This window comes from Corapipo altera, unplaced genomic scaffold (assembly GCF_003945725.1).
Source record: "Corapipo altera isolate COAL_440 unplaced genomic scaffold, ASM394572v1 201, whole genome shotgun sequence".
Classification (NCBI taxonomy): domain Eukaryota; kingdom Metazoa; phylum Chordata; class Aves; order Passeriformes; family Pipridae; genus Corapipo; species Corapipo altera.
Genome location: NW_020884940.1, coordinates 2,261,073 through 2,274,229, shown reverse-complemented (window position 1 = coordinate 2,274,229; position 13,157 = coordinate 2,261,073). Strand labels below are relative to the sequence as shown.

Below are 13,157 nucleotides of genomic sequence, written 5' to 3'. Positions count from 1 at the left end.
CCCTCACACACCCGCTGGTTCTCCCCCCCCCCGGATTGCTCCCACTGGAGCTTCCCCCGCTGGAGACCCCCGCCCCGAGCCCCCCGGAGCCGCCCCACAAACATCTATGTCCCAAATCCACAGGATCGCCTTTGGCCGGCATTGCCACTGTGATAAAGACATAAATAAATACATCACCCCGTGCTCAGTCACTTCTGCACTTCTGCATTTCTGCACAGCCCTGCTGCTCCTTCCTGCTGGTTCCTCCGCAGCAATTCCACCTTTCCCAAGGGAATCCCACCTTCCCCACTCGAATTCCATCGCCACCAGCTAAATATATCACACCATTCTCAGTGACCTCTGTACTCGCACAGTCCTGCTGCTCCTTCCCACTGGTTCCTCTGGAGCAGCTCCACCTTTCCCACTCAAATTCAGGGCAGGAAACCCCCACGACCCAAACTGTCTCAGTTCAGCATACTCAGTTTGCTCCCCTCCCCACGCCAAAAAAAAAAAAAAAAGTTATGTTTGCCCCATGAGGTGTCTGATTGTCCCTGTCCCAGGATGAGGAAATGCGATAGGATATTTTAATATCACTGTTTGATAAAGTCTGGCCTGGCCCCTCCGTGTCACCACGGCCACCAACGTCCTCTTAACTCAGCCTGAGCACAATTGAATGGAAGATTAAGGCCTTCACAGGCTTTCTGAAATTAAAGGGATAATAATGAGGAGGTTAAACCCCACATTTAGGATTTGTAGAATAATGCCTCACAAAGCCTATTATTCACAGAAACATTTGTGTAATTGAAAAATCCCTTTTTAGTTCAATTTTAACCTTCCCCTCTCACATTTGTAGCCGGGAGCTGAGGCACAGGAGTCACACCAACTTGCTCTCCGTGGGACACAAGAGGGTGCTGGAAAGGGTTGAGCTGAATTTCTCACCCAAAAATCCCAGTCTAAAGCAGGATGGAGCCAGTGGCACATCCCCACTTAGTGCCTGGTTTGAATCTGAGCATGTGGGGGTGAGCTGGGGATGGTGACCAAAACTTGGAAGGAGAAACTTCCCCCGAGGGCTGACCGTGTCAGAGGCTCTCTGAGGGCAGCAGCACACAAACACCAAAAATCTGAAAAAATCGCTGTGTTAGGAGAAAATTGAAGCACAGACACAGATCCAGCTCTGTGCAGCAACTCACTGTAAATATCTGTGCTTACTGGAAGCACACACACGGATCCAGAAGGGTTTTAAGCCAAGCTCTAGTGTTTCCCTAAATCATGGATGAGCTCTGCTCCCATCCAGCAGCCCGCATTGCACTGGAGGGCTTCCTACTTCCCAATACCCGATAAGTTAGGGCAGACACCTTTGCCATTAATTATTGATAAATCAGCCTGAGGAAGCCACCAGCAGGTATTGGACACAGCTGGGATTCACATCCCTATTTCTGTATTTTGCATCATCACCGGCTAAACATAATCACACCGTGCTCAGTCACTTCTGCACTTGCACAGCTCTGCTGCTCCTTCCCACTGGTTCCTCTGCAGCAATTCCACAGGACACTCACTGGCCACGATCCCCATGGGGACAGATCCACAGCGTTCCTGCTGCCACATCCTCCCCTGCCACAGCTGCTCCTCTCAGGGCTCACGGGGTGTCCCCCTGATCCCTCTGGTTGTTACTGCAACGGGTGTCAGACCCAGGGCAGTGCTGCCTTACCCAGCTGAGCTTTCCCACTGAATCCCAGCACTGATGTGGATGTTTGCCCCTTCCTTGGCTGCCTGCACTGTCCCAGGTGGGCGTTACCTCGGGAGAACAGCAGAATGTGTTTCTTCAAGCGTCACCACTCAAGTTTGGAGAGTGAAGGGCCGGGACAGCAGCCTGGGAGAGAGGAGTCATCAATTCAAGGTCTCCATCGTGGCTGTGCCATCCAAGCCAGCCTCCCTGAAAGTCATCATTTGAGTTTAAAATATCCTTGTCGTGGTAAAGAACTACAAGTGTCACCTCCCTCAGGAAGGCAGAGCTCAAAATCGCCGCTCCACACCCACCTCCCTGGGTGGGATACCAGGCTCTCCTCCTGCAGGAGAAGGCCAGGGGCAGGTGGGTCCTGGGGGGCCAGACAAGAGGAGTCAAACCTATTTATTAATTTCCGAGTGCTGAGCGTGGCAGAGCAGTGATATTTTTTTAGGAAATCTCCTTGTTTTCTCTCTCTCTCGTGGTGAGCAGGACAAGCCTGACCTCCTCACCCCTCCCTGCCCGGCCCATCACCACCCATCCATCTCCCGGTAATTGTCCTCCCTCCTCCCGAGCCGGAGGGGGCTCCTCTCTCAAGGTTATTTTCGGCCCTGCAGCGTCACCAGAACACACACGAGTTTGCAGCTCCAGTTTTCCAGCAGTGGGGCTGCACCTCTCCGCTGCTCCCCACATCCAGCATCATCTCCTTAATCCAGGAAACGCGAACAAGTCCTTGCCACTCTTCCTCACTCTTCCTCCCAGATCACAGTTAAATAAATGTAGCTTTTCAGGGAAACTTCTGAGGTTTTTTTGTAATGCTGATGTGTTTTCCCAGATGACAGGTTTGGTTTTTTTTTTGGAGCAATCTTTACCATGAACATGCAGCCCTGGAGGTAAGTCCAGTGACAAGCTTTGCTGTGAGGGTGGGTGCTCGTTTGCTCCCTGCTTTAATTATTGAAGTCAGCAAAGTTGTGCTGTCCCCCAGCCACGGACACCCACGTTCCCGAGGCTTTACTCGTTCACTGTCTCTTCATGTTTACAGCAAAGTGCATTTATAGCAAATTAACATCTCTGGGGGTGGTTAAAAGGTGATCACTAATGGAAATCTGAGCTCCTTCCACCCTGTCAAACCCAGCCGCGTTTGCCTCCTAATAAATTGGCATCTCTGCTGAGAAGGCCCGTGTCTAACTGCCTGTGTGATAAAAAGACCAATTGCTGACATTTTCCGCTGTTTTCCCTTCCTTTGACATTTCATTAAGGAGAAAATAACACCAGCAACTACAAATGTGCTCTCATTGACATTTGTTGGCCGAAACGTGGCGAGTTGCCCTGATTAAGTGAGTAGTTGAGGAGTGGGACATTCCCTGTCTCCAGGATCACAGAGTCCTCCCATGGACCTGCAGAGTCTCAGGAAATCCTGAGCTGCTCCCCCCATCAACTCCCCAGCTCAGGAATCACCTCAGCTCACCCCACTGCCACGAGGCTGAGCTGTAACCAACCCAGACCTCAGCCCCTGCCAGTAAATCTAATTTATAGGCGTGCTTAGGACTTCAATTACCACAGTCGTTAACAATTTGTTAATGAGTCAATTAACATGCTTTGGGATCTATGGAGAAAGGGCATTATAAATATGATAACGTCAAATATTGCAGAAATAAGTATCTGACTGTACCAGGACTGGGCCAGGAGCTGCTGTTGCTTGCAGGGTGTGTGTTCCTTGCTCGGTCACAGTGGTTGTGGTGTCACTTGTGCAAGGGGCTCTCTGGAGATGGGACCAGCTCCAGCATCACCCTGATGCCAGGATGCCCAGGTGGGAAACCAAGTTTGACATGAAACACTCATTTTACTAGCAGCCAAGTAGGTGCTGTGAACCCCAGTGTGGGGCTGTGCTTCTGTCCTCGAGTTTTTCCCACATAATAGGAAGGGGTTTGAGCATCCTTAAGAAGGCTGGAGCTGTATCCAGGCCTGAACCAGGAGTGTCCTCTCTCAGATATTCAGTCACTCCCTCCCAAATCCCAGCTCCTGTGGATCTGGATCCTCACCCTGCTCCATACAAACCCCAAGAGCAAAGCCCCAGCTGCTCCCCCCCCGTACAGCCCCACACACACAGAGGGGCAGCAGTGATGCCAAATGATCACACTGATTACCATCCCTGGTGCTAAAACGATCCTCCCCTGCTCCCCCAAAACACCACAGCCCGAATTTTCTATTTTTTGTGACCTCTCTCATACCACACTCGTTTTTCTCTCCCACCCCACAGCCCAGCTGCTTTCGCCTGGATCAGGGACACAGCCTGGCTGTGCAGGCTGAGCTGATGGAAAACAGGCCCAGGGCAACGAGCAGGAGCAACTTAATTACAATCAAAGCCTGTCAGCCTGGTCAGTGTGTCCCATCAGCTGCAGGGACAGGGCAGGACTGAGCTGAACGTGCAGCAGGGAAACTGGAGCTGGGGTGGCCAGCACAGCACCATCCTGCTCCCAGGGATGCTCAGTGCCAGACACTACAGGGGATGGGGCAGATAATTTCCTAATCCTTAGCAATTAAAGCCTGGCTTAAACTTGAAAGCATAAGATTTAATGTCTCTTAAAATTTCTTATATTAATTAGCCCGGATCTGCAAACTCTTGGGTACCAAGAAGTAAATCTCACTCTTTTTTTTTTGGAGATTTACACCCTTTTTGGCCTGAACGATGTCCTGCAGAGGAAATCCCACAGCACAGCTGCTCTCTATGGCCAGCACCAGTCTTCAAAAATCTGATGCCAGAGGAGCTCTCATGTTTTGCCCTGGCAGCAAATTGTAAACGAGGCAGGAGCTCATGAGAAAAACAACCTCCCTCCCTGCTCTGCTGCTGGTGGAGGCAGGAGGTGCCTTGTACACCCTGTCACTGAGCCACAGCCCCTTCCTCGGAGGGAAGAAAGGCTCTTGTGACCAGAGGAAACCGAGCTGAGGAGCTGAGTGTGACGGGAGGGATGAGGGATGGAAAATCCACATCAGCATTGCTGCCATCCAGGGAAATTAGAAGCTGTGCTTGTTCCCAGTGTGTGTTTGTGGTTTGTTTCCCTGCAGACTCGCTTTCCCTCCCTCTGCAAACACATGTCTGCACACCCAGCACGCTGTTCCCTGCTCCCTGAGCTGAGCCTTGGGATGCTGGGAAGCAATCCTGACCCAGCAGGCAGCGGCTGGGGGAGCAGATATCCTGGGCATCCTTTCCAGCTCCACCTCACCTGTGGCTGGGAGCAGTCTCAGGAGAGGCTGGAGCAGTCCCTTCCCATCCTCCCTTTTAGGAGGCTGAACCATAGGGTACAAACTCTCCTGGCATACACCAAGGATGTAGCTGAGAGTGAAAGTTACCTTGTCTTGATTGGAATTAATTTTCCAATTAATTGGAAAACCAAAGGGTACTCTTTGAGGAGTTTAGTCATTTATTTGGGTTAATTCTGCTTTTTATCACAAGGAATTCAACCCTCCTCTAAGGCTTGTGTTAAACTGGATTAGCTTTACTGACGGTGCTGGAGCTTCCAGATTGACACCAGCATAACTTGTTATATAATGCAGCCAAGATAAAAATACAGCAGGTTAAAATATCAACTGTTAGAGGAAATAACTGGAGCACCCGCACATTTAATGCATTCTGAAGAAACGGGGAGAGAAATCACGGTACTGTAACGCTCAGTGCTCTGGGCATCTTTTATCAGAGGGTATCAAGGCACGTCACAAATCATTCCTTATTTAAGCCCTGTCACATGCTGGTCACAGAGAGAACAATCCTGGAGCAGGGCACGAACCCAGGAAGCATCAGCAGGGACGAGGAAATACTTGAACCAAAGAGGTTTCCAATGGGAAATGCACTTTCAGCGTGATGGAAGCTTTTTGCTGGAGCACGTTGGTGTCAAGAAAGTTTTCGGCAGAACAATTTCAAAGCAGTTCAGCATCAAAATGGGACCTTGTGGGAGAGGGGCTGGGGGGTTTATTTCAGTGCAAGTTTTACTGTGTCACGTGTACACCCCTTGTAAATAGTTGTGGCTGACCTTTGCTGAATGTTTCTTCTCAGTCTGGTGTTTCTGAGCCCGGTCCAAGTATTTAATTCCATAAACTGCGGGAAGTTGCTGTGAGCTTTCAACTTGATCTGGGAAAATAAACATCCTTTGCAGTATCAGGCTGCCCCTTGCAGCTTCAATAAATGCTCCTTCCTAAACCTTCCTCGGCTTCTGTGTCACTCACAGCACCTCTCTGTGCCCTGAGCAGGAAAGGTCACTTGCTTCCACGGAGACTCTGGAATTCAATTCAGTGAAATCTGACATCCTGTTCCCAGGATCTTGCATCCATGTGCTGACAACCTGATCCCTAAGACTGCTGTTCTCAAGGCCCTGATCCAACACCCCGACCTCTTCACAGACAGGTAGGTCAGGGTCTGCAGAGGAAGAGGGAAGAAGGGGCAGTGCATGAGACACATTCCTGGAGAACAGATTCATCAGTTTGTGCCCACCATCAAATCCAAACCACGCTGCCTTCTCCCCCCCGGGAGGGTGTTTCTTTCTCATTCCCTGATGGACCCATGGCTTCTGTGTGCTGGGATTCCATTTTAACTCCGTGTATTCCTCTGCCAGAGGAAAAGCCCAGCACTCCCAGCACTCCCAGCACTCCTGCCTGCACTGGGAAGAGCATCCCGGGGTGGTCTCCCAGCACCAGGTGCTCGTTTCTTCAGCCCACCAGAGTTTTGAGAGGTTCAAGGCTGCCCAGCATGACTTGGGTTCTCACCAGCACGTGGTGACAGGTTAAAATTGGGCACCTGGAGCTGCCAGGGCACCCAAACGTCCCCCTGTGCCAGCACTGCCAGTCACCAAACCCACCACAGCCCCTTGTGCTGCAGCTCCTGAGCTGCTGCAGATGACACGTCCCTGCCTCGGGGTGTCACATCCATCAGCAGGACAGGGACACCCGACAGGCTGATTTTAATCCACCAGCACATGTCTACCAGGGACCTCTGCGAGGCCAACATAAATCAGCAGAGTTCTGGGGAAGGGAAAGAGGTGTTGTGCTGATTTACAGCTGCTGAAAGCATCTCCTGGTCCTGGGAGCTGGTGACATCTCCCTGCAATCAGCAGCGAGGCTGATTCTGGCCTTGCCACGGAGACAACCTTTGTGATGATGTGATTAAAGAGGGAAAGGGCTCAGCAGAGAGACAGGACAGAAGACAGGGATATATTTCCATCTCTGCCCCTTACCTGCAAGGTGATCTTGCTCTTGTCACTTGAACTGCTCATTTTGCTTCCACCTGTCAAGCCTGTGGTCATGACACACCAGGAGCAGGTTTCCAGGTCAGACTGAGCCAAAGCATCAGACCCATTTCCCGATGCACTCGAGGTTCACTCAGGTTTTCAGTGACTTCTGGGAGAGAGAAAAAGACAACAGTCATTTCAGAACGGTCCTTTCTTAGGGCTGTTTCAGCTTTTTAAACCTTTTAAATTATTCACCAGGAGCAAAACAAAACAAAACGTTCTGTTTCGAGACAACTCTTTTGAAATGTTCTGCTTGGGAAAAAAAAAAAAAAGAAGAAGCATCCAAAAAACTCATCTCTGCACTGACAGTCCCCCCTCCTTTCCAGCTGAAATTTCTCCCCCTGTTCAACCCAAAGGGTGGAGGACATTTGCAGGGACATCCTGGACTGCTGGGATTTAGGGCTGCTCATGTTCTGATCCCCCAAAGTGTCAATGTGTTTTGAAAGGGTTGGATATTGTGAGATGAAAAACTGAATTTGTGTTGCAGGAATGGTTTAGACATGTAACCCCCCCCTGCTCATACACCCCCCATGCAAACAACCCCCTGAGACTGCACTGGGCCCAGCATCCTTCCCTTTCAGAGGCAATTTTTCCCCTTAAAAACAGTCCCACTGCTGAGGTGAGAAGTTTGGGGGTTTTTTTTGGAAAGAGCCTGCAAAATCCATCTCTTGATTTTCATGTATTTCCTTTGAAAAAGGTTTCATCCTCTTCCCATCCCCTAAAGGAAGCTCCTGGCAGATTCTCCATCCCTCTCCTCTCACATCCTTGGCTGCTGTGGCAGCCCTGAGCAACATTTCCCTGTCAGAAGAGAGCAGATGTGGATGAGGGAATTTATAACACAGATGCCAAGGGAGTTAATTCGACCTGTGTGAAAAGCCATGACCTCCCTGTGTAATATCACCACTCAGCTCAATCTAATGTGTTCTTAATTCTAACCATTTTTCAGTTTTTTCTTTGAGAAAACTCTCTGGGTTGCCTGTTGTCCCTGCCCAGCAGTGCTGTCCCCTCTCTCCTGTTACATTACTGCATTTGTGATGCTGTTTCTCTCTTTGCAAGCTTTTTTGTTGTTGTTTGTTTTGCAGGGCCCTTCTTCCCCAGCTGTTTCCACCCAGGCAGCTCCAAACCCTCTGGCACTGCATCACCAGGGTCAGATTTTGCTGTGGCTGGTGTGGCTTTACATTCAGGTTGTACCAGAATATCGAATTTAAGGTGCAGACAGGAACAAAACCATCGGGGCCGTGCAGACGTAAAACAACAGATGGGCAGTGCCCTGCTGTTCTGGTTGGGCAGATTTTGAAGCTAATAATAATTGTAAACATCTCTCTCCATCGTGTTTAATCCTTATAATCTCCTTACCCTCCAGCCCAGATTGTTGTTTCCTTTGTGTGCTGAGATGGTGCCTTGTAGCTGGGGCATCTCTGCCACGCTGGGGAGGTTCAACCAACCATCCAGGCAAAGAACTTCCTTGGGGATTTCTTTCCCAACACAGCATCCTTCCCATGAAGAAGAGGCAGGCAGGGCTGTGGCAAGTGAAGGATGCCAGCAAGCTAAAATAGGAAGTAAACATTTCATGCTGAGCACAACCAGAGAACAGGGGTCACATTTTATTCCTGGTTTTGCTCTGGATGTGCTTTAAGCTGTTGGAATGGCCTGTTCATGCAAGCCCTGTAGTTTTTACACACAGCCCCTGGGGTTATGTTATCAGATTACAAGTCTCCCTTTCCATGAAAACATGAGGTTTCTGGATTTTTGTGGTTGAAAATATGAAGAGCAGAAGTTCAAAAACCCAGACAGCAAGCAGAGAAATTTGACTTTTTTTTTTTTTTTTTTTTTTTTAAATCTTTAGACTCGGGGGAGGAGCTGACTCTGGGGTTTTGAGCTTTTAATAGTAATCCTGGAATCTGCTCACGTGGCTCAGGAGCCCTCCCAGGGCTGAGTGCTCAGGTCTCAGTTGACCACAGAGGGCAGGGCAGGCACTGACCACTCTAAAAATTACTCACTGAATCCTTTTCTGGAAGGATTCAGTCTTGGCCTTTGGTGGCTTCTTTTTTTTTCTCCCACTACTGCAAAGCAAAATAATTTTCTCATTTTGAAGCAGTTTGAGGTGGCTGTGTGAGAGTGGAGCACTCATCCTCTCTTCTCTCACCCTCAAGCAGAGCTAATGATGGGAGGCAGCTCCATGGACTTCCCCAACAACAAATCCACCCACTCCATACCCAAAGCACAGGTCACAGGAGCAGCAGCTTGACCAAAAGAGGCTCTGCAACCTGAGAGACAAAGGTCACGTCCAGTTCCTGAAAGATGAAGCTGGATAAATTCACCTCAGAATAGACTGAGGTTTTCAGGAATGAGGGTAATTGGCCATTGGAGCAATTTATCAAGAACTAGGTTGGATCCCCCAGAGGGGGAAATATTTAAGCTGAGCCTGGATGTCTTGCTGAAAGGGAGAATTAAGTCCTGTGGCTTCTGCTGTTCAGGAATTCAGAGTGGCAATCCCAGTCTCCTCCCCTGACCTTTTATTCACCCAGTGGCTGCACACTGGGTTTCAGGTTGTTCCAGGTGTGTCAGATAATCAGTTCGTCCTGAATCCATCCTCCTTTTCCTGCAACTGCTGGTCTCCTGACTGTGTGTCAGAGCTACACACCCACCCATGCCCCTGAACTGCTCCTCCAAGTGCTGCTGGTACCCCCATCATCCTTGTATCTGTGCCTCAGATAGTGCTGATTCATCCTCTGCCTCAGTCCTGGACATCAATCTGCTCCTGTTTGTACTGAATCCTTTGGAAATGCATGTGCTGTGAGCCCTGCTAGGAGCTAACAACAAACCAGATTATGGGCATTGATAATTCCATGTTAATAACTTAAAAGGAGGAAGAGAACTGTCCTTGAGCAAAGAGAGATGTTAAAATAACCATCTCCCCAGGGCAGAGATTGAGTTTCTCATGAGCATCTTTGGCACAGGGAGAGGTCCTTGCTCTGCCTTCACAATGATCCAGCTGGATACTCCAGGCCTTTTCCTCCAGCACTGGGATCAACAGGAGCTTTATTATCCCCAAAGAAAGCCAAACTGGTTCCCTCTGTTGCTTTTAGCTCTGCCACCACACTAAGGCAGCAGCCACCCTGTGTGAGTCCCATCCCAGGGCTGAGCCTGGTCCCTGCAGCCCTGGGGGATTTGCCACCCTGGGACAGGTCCTGGAGACCCCAGGCCCAGTTATCCAGGGATTGCCTCTCCGTGGGATGTCCCTTCCCGTGGGGAAGGGAGGATCTCCCACGTGGGGAGCAGTTTGGGGCAGTGGCTGCCTGTGCAAAGCCCTGCTGCTATTTCTGGTGCTGTTTCCAGGACAGACAACAATAATCTCACACGACAAGTGCGTGACCACCCCAACAACAGAGCTGGGGGTTGAGCTGGGACTGGCTCATGCCCAATGCTGGCTCAGGCTGCCCGACTGGGATGTTCAGGGATGCAGCAGAGCACGAGAGAACAGGGATGGACTGATGTGCACCCTCTGGCCCTGTTCCCCCCACCCAAAAAAACCCCAGTTCCCTTCTGCTGCCTCTCTTCTGGGAAGCCCCTCTGGCAGCCTCGGCCCGACTGCGTGTTCCTGATCCACCAAAAGCAGATTATTTCTGCTGTACCATATGCAGAAGCTGCCTGCGTGTTTACAGAAGTCCATTATTTCCTCTTGCAAGCTCCAGCTCCCCCTTCTCACCCTCCTCCCCAGTTCCAGCTTTTCTGAGCAGGAAAATAAAAGAACAAGGAGTAGGTACCTGGAAAACAAACAAACAAAAGGTGAGAGCCAAGGGAGAGGGAAGGAGATGTCAGTCCCATGGCAACAAGAGGTTTCAATTACTCACGTGGCAATTGGGATGTGGTGGGATGTGCAGGGAATGCACTTGGCAGGGTGCTGGTGGCAGGTCCTTGGCTGTGTGTGCAGCCAAGAGGCTCCAGCTGGAGAGGAGAGAACTGGTGTGGAGCTGTGCCCTGGCTCTGCCCTCTCTCTCTCTCTCTGGCCACCAGCTCTGGGTTGCAGGTGGTCACTGGCCACCCTTCAGCCCCAAAATATTTGACTTCCTGAGGTGCTGCTGGGAACCAGTCCCTCGGCTGGAGCAGGACAGGAGCATTCACCCCGCAGCTACAGAGGCCAAGGTGTTGAGCACAAGTCACACCCTGGTGCCCCCAGACAGTGGAGAAACCCCCAAAGTCATGCAGCCACACTGGGACATCTCCAGTTCCCTGCTGGGGATGGGGGTCTGGGTGGGTTTTCCGTCCAGGAGGAGGGAGCTTCTTTTGCTGGTGCTGCATGGAAATCAAAGCAAGTCCCGCTGTCCCAGGGGAGAACATCTTCACTCTTCAATCAGCGTTCTGGAGGAAGCCTGAGCTGCTCAGCAGGTGACAGGAGTGCTTGACTCCCTTTTGCCAACATCCCACAGCGTTTGGTTGTTTCCAGAGGTGGCATTTCCCCTTTGCCAGGGGCTGCAGGTCAGGCAGTGCTTCTCCCTCCGGGCTGTAACCGCTCCCCTCCCTGGCCTGCCTGGGAAGGGATCATCAAATATTGATTATTCTCAGCACTTTCCTGCCCTCCAGACATTTAGCAGTTCATTCTTCCTGCCATCAAGCTCCTGAGCAAATCCTTGCTGGGTGAATGGCAGTGCAGGGACAGGTGAATCCAAGAACAGGAAGGTCTGGGTGGTTTAATTTTAATGAGGAAAGAAATCCAGCAGCTGAGAGGGTTGTAGGGGCTTGGACAGCTGAGTGGGGGTGGGTGGTGCAGGATCCACAGACCAGCAAATCACCTCTTGTGCTTGAAAGTGGGACCAGATGAAGAGCTGCCTCACATATTCTTTACCATAAGGGTGGGGAGGCCCTGGCACAGGTTTGCCCAGGGAAGCTGTGGCTGCCCCATCCCTGGAAGTGTTCAAGACCAGGCTGGATGTGGCTTGGAGCAACCTGGGCTAGTGGAAGTTGTGCTGCATGCTAGTGCCCATGGCAGGGGATGGAACAGGATGGGATTTAAGGTCCCTCCCAACCCGACCCATTCCACGGTTCTGTGATTCACATGGGTGAATCTCCAGCTGCAAGAGGAACTTCAGGTTCTCAGCAATCAGGGAAGGGGCCGTGCAGACCTCCCTGCATGACAGGCCTGGGGTCACTGCTGAGGGCCAGCCCACAAGCAGTCTCTTGGAGCTCTGCTTCTCCAGCCTCTCCTCCCACTTTGGGAGTGACTGTATCCCCTTCCTCACAGCTTCCCTGGGGCACTGAGCAGCTGCCTGTGTAGACAGGAGCACTGAAGGGACTTGTCCTGGCCTGCCAGCCACCAGCACAGACCTCCTGGATCACATCCCTTGCTCTTGCCCTTGGGTGTTTCTGCCTTCCTGGCTGCTTTCCACAGACCCACCCTCAGTCAGCGGGTAAATCCTCTAGGAAATCAGACTAATCCCTTCAGGAGAGCCCAGCTTTGGTGGAAAACTTTGCTGAGGTGCAAAGCAGCCGTCCCTGAGCCATCTCTGCAGCTGAGTGCCCCAATCTCTCCAGCTTGTGGGTCCTGATGCAGCTTCTTCTCCTCCCCACCCTGCAGTCCTGCTGCTGAACGGCAGCACTGTCTCCCTGGGGAATTTTGGAGAATCCCAGAGTGGAGATGAAGGGAGAGGAGAATGAAAGTACTGCTGCAAAACAGTCTGAGGAAAAAGAGGTCAAAACACCTGCAAAGGAGACAACAAGTGGCTTTGCTTCCTCTGTCAGCCCTGAAAACTGCTGTGTAAGAACTGCCTTTATTTGGGAATGCAATTGTGTGATGGGTCCCCGTGGGGCTTTGAGAGCTTGTGGCTTGGCTATGAGCAGGAGCATCAACAGAGGCTGCTGGGGTTCCCAGCTGGATGGAAAACCATGTTTATTCCTGCCAAGGCATTTTCTTCCTGCTCTCTGCACTAATCTTGTGGGAGGTGGCAGCGGGACCAGGGGAGTTCAGTGGCAGATCCACGGTTGGGGGTTTCTTCCCACTCCAGCCCCGCTCCTGGGCCGTGCAGGTTTTCATCTGCAAATCCTCTGATGCTACTGCCAAAGGGAAACCCAAAATCCACAGCTATGAGGGAGCTGCAATGGCAGAGAAGCTGTTCTGTGTTTGACTGTGGCAGAGAAGTTGTTCTGTGTTTGACTGTGGCAGAGAAGTTGTTCTGTGT

General features: G+C 51.1%; 1 long non-coding RNA gene across 2 annotated transcripts in view; it reads right to left on the bottom strand.

Moving 5' to 3' along the window:
- Positions 1 to 5,171: 5,171 nt before the first annotated feature.
- Positions 5,172 to 13,157, bottom strand: part of LOC113955678 — a 16,747-nt gene continuing 8,761 nt past the window's right edge. Inside the window, exons 3-5 of one of the 2 annotated variants that reach the window (XR_003530619.1) lie at positions 8,338 to 8,528; positions 6,928 to 7,090; positions 5,172 to 6,113 (exon numbers count right to left, since the gene is read on the bottom strand). This is a non-coding gene — a long non-coding RNA (uncharacterized LOC113955678). Of the gene's footprint in view, positions 6,114 to 6,927; positions 7,091 to 8,337; positions 10,491 to 13,157 lie in introns of those variants that run through there. The other variant, XR_003530618.1, reaches the window with a different exon arrangement.